Below are 3,625 nucleotides of genomic sequence, written 5' to 3'. Positions count from 1 at the left end.
GAAGGACCATTATATGAAGATTGGCCCACAACTTAGCTTTTGTCAGCAACTAGGAAATATGTGGGTGATTTCCTGTTAACAAATAGAAATAAAAATCTTATTCACTTTGTGGGGCTGAATTGAATAAACATGCTACCCCCCCCCCCCCCCTATCCACATTCAAAACCAGAAACACATTAAGATCATAACAGATAAGAGGATTGATACCTATTAAAGCTAATTCCTTATTCATAAGCCTATTGGATGGGGAAACAAAACTTCAGGGATATCTGGGGATCTTCATACTGGATCCTATCTAATTTCTTGGAGGTCTTGAACTGAAGCTGCTACTGTGGAAACCCGATAATAGTTGCTGGCCAAGTGTAGACAAGTGGGTCTCATCATGTCTGTGTCCTAACAATCTTGGCCTACGCAGAACAGTGGCAACAAGAAAGGATAGACGGACCCATCAAGTATGCAATTTCCCAGCAAACAATGTTTGTTTATCTTTTCTCCCTTATCTTGTGAGCTTGAATGATTGATTTCACCACAATCAACAGTAGTGGATATTCTTCTTTATGCAAGTGTAGACATATACAATCTTCTTCCATGTCAAATAAGGATTTGACTGCAGAAATAGGGTGCTAATTAGGTTTGGTTCACCAAATTATTAGCTTCTCTTCAGCTTCTTATCATCTCCAAATAACGTGTTTCTGAACTTTGAAGCATTCCAAGATTTTGTTACAGAAGCTGATTAGTAGGCATAAACCAAAGCCCATTATTGTGTCCACAGAGTTCAAAATACGAATTTGTTAGAGCTAAGTGGGCGCAAGTTGGGACCGTAAGCAGGGCATTCGATGTTAGGTTAAAATCCCCCCAAAAAAGTGCTGCAGGCAGAAATGTTCTGCTACAGCTTCTGTTAGGAGCTAAGGGATGTGAAGAGTTGGACCATGCGCAGCTAATTTGCCTCGTAAGGCTTAAGCAGTGATCCTCCGTTTGCCACTAGCACTAATGCGTATCTCCAATCTTCTTGTCAATAGTCATCAATTAAATCATCTTCCACTTTCATAACCATGCACCATACTTCTTTTGTTGGTAGACAGAGCATACTTCAATTGTTCTTCATCCCCCCTTCTCCTCTTAAAACTCTGTTTGGCTTATTAAAAACTAGGAAAGAAACAAAAATCTGAGGGAAAATTCTTCAGATATTTTATCAAATTCCATTCCTCAAAAACTTCACCTCAACTTTATGTTTCTTCTTATTATAAACAGAACACATCCCAAGGGTTTAAAGCCAGTAACTCACAAAATCATACACTATTTCAACAATGAAAACACTTCACAATTGAAACTATAAATGATTTGAATGCAAAAACTAGTTAACCTGTGCAGCCAAAACAACCACACCAACAACAATAATGATGGACCCACAATTTTAAACCCATCATATCCTGCAAATCGTCCTTCACACTTCCCATCAGATACCGAGGGAGTTTTGGCATTTTTAAACCAGAAATGCGACTCTTAGGCCTCGTTTGTTTTTCGGTAAATTACTTATCCGGGTAAATGTAGTTACCTGGGTAAATTTTTCGTGGAAAACACTTATCCGGGTAAATGCATTCACCCATGTTCTTTTATTTCTCATATAAATAAGACAAGGTCATTTTATCTATAAAAAATCCATTATTAAAAGAAGCATTTTTGTCTCATTCAAGTGTTGGCAACTTTCCCCTTAGGTGGGAAAGTTATTTATCCACTTAGGAGATGGGTATCACTTCCCGGGTAAGTGGTACCCAGGAAAATGAACTTTCCCTGGTCCCCACATAAATCTGAAAAAAGAACAAAGGATTCTTGGTCAATGGGAACCAAAATCCCATTGACCAACTTTCCCCCCTCTCAAAATCCGAAAAAAAGAGCTCCCCCTTATTATTTGCTATAGCTGCTCTAAAATTTGTCCATGTTAAGAAGCATTTTATTTAATTATCAAAAGCTTAGATGCATTTTATTGATTAATAAAGAAGTTTAGATGCATTTATATTCCAAAGGGACAATTATTCTTTTTGTTGTTGCCCTTTAAACAGAATCTGGATCTCCTACTCACAGGACACTACAGCTTTACATTTAGAACATCTCCCATGAATAATAACATGCAAATAATACTGGAGATCTTCTTAATGTGCAGCTCTAGCAACGTGTGAGTAGGTGCGGGTAGATTCTTGTGGGTAGGAGATCTGAATTGCTTTATAAATGGGATATCATAGAACCTGGGGTACATTAAATCCAGTTGGAACAAGAGCAGTTTTTTTTTTCTAAACCCCAAACTTTACTCCTGCTTGAGGGGCGGCCACCTTTTGAACGGGAGCAGCTGATTCACCAAAGGGGGCCAGATATCGTTGATTAAGTCATTAAACCATTGCCAAAACAGAGGTAAAAGATAACAGGGGAGGACCAGGCCCGCCTTGCCCCAAACCTGAAAAGCAAAAGATACTCCCTATGTCATGGGGTTGATAGGAGGATGCCTATAACAATATCAGTAGCCTTGTCATTTGAATTATATGCAATATTTAAAATAACAATCTGTTTTACATGTAGGGACCATTGCTTGATATGAAGGTAAAATCTCAAAAAACAACCATGTGAACTTCGGATTTGAATCTAAGAAATGCCAGAGGTTAGATTTGCATCCAGGCCATCCCTGTCGAGAGAGGAGATCTGAGATAGCCAGGAGGTCAATGACCAGCATTGGAATGTATCCACAGATTTGCCAAAGTTTTGGATGTAATCTTGTCTTGTGTATCATCTTGCAAAAGCTAATACAATGAAACTACCTCTAGTTTTAGGGTAACTAGTGGAAGGCCATCTACCCTGGACGTGTTTACATCAACGCTTTAAAAACCGACCAGGAATCAGAACCGGTTCCCTGGCGGATGGTTTGATCATCCAATTCAAATAGATGGCCCATTTTGATAAAAAATTTAAAAACTAAATAAATAATTAAAATAAAAAATGGCCAAAACCATTGAATGGGTCAAACAGGTTGACAATTCGACCACCTGAGTCAACAGGTCGTTGATCAATTCAACAGTTTTTGGCCAAAGATTGGGTTTGGGGTAAAACGGAATTGGTTGCCTGAACAGTTCCCAGACTGAACGATCTGACCGTCTAGGTCAATGACAATTCAAAAGCATTGGTTTACATAATGGTTTTGAAAACCGGACTAAATGGTTGGACCGATTGACCCAGGAACCAGTCAGGTAACTGGTTCTATTTCACCTTAAAACTGCACATGGCCCCAAAAAACGTTGATTTGGTCAGCAAACCGCTGATCAAGCAGTTCAACCGTCAACCCAGACAACAGTTTTTTGCTGTTTTTTATTTTATTTATTTATTTTTAAATCAGAATGGGCTGTCCATTCCGTTCAGACCGGACAATCAGACCATTCAATCCAGGAACCGGTGGACAGAACGGTTCCATGTCCGGTCCGGTTTTTAAATCGTTGGTTGACATAAAAATAAAAGGATATAAAAATTGATGCAACTTTCATGGCCTGGACATGAAACCAGAGGCAAGTATCTGCATTATATAGTTAATATGTTGGTATGGTTGGATTAACTTAAGCATGTATTTGGATCTCGAGACCAAGGA

Source organism: Nelumbo lutea, chromosome 5, assembly GCF_056320005.1.
Source record: "Nelumbo lutea isolate HS-2025 chromosome 5, American lotus-T2T, whole genome shotgun sequence".
In the NCBI taxonomy this organism is placed as follows: domain Eukaryota; kingdom Viridiplantae; phylum Streptophyta; class Magnoliopsida; order Proteales; family Nelumbonaceae; genus Nelumbo; species Nelumbo lutea.
Note: the sequence above shows the minus strand (reverse complement) of the source record.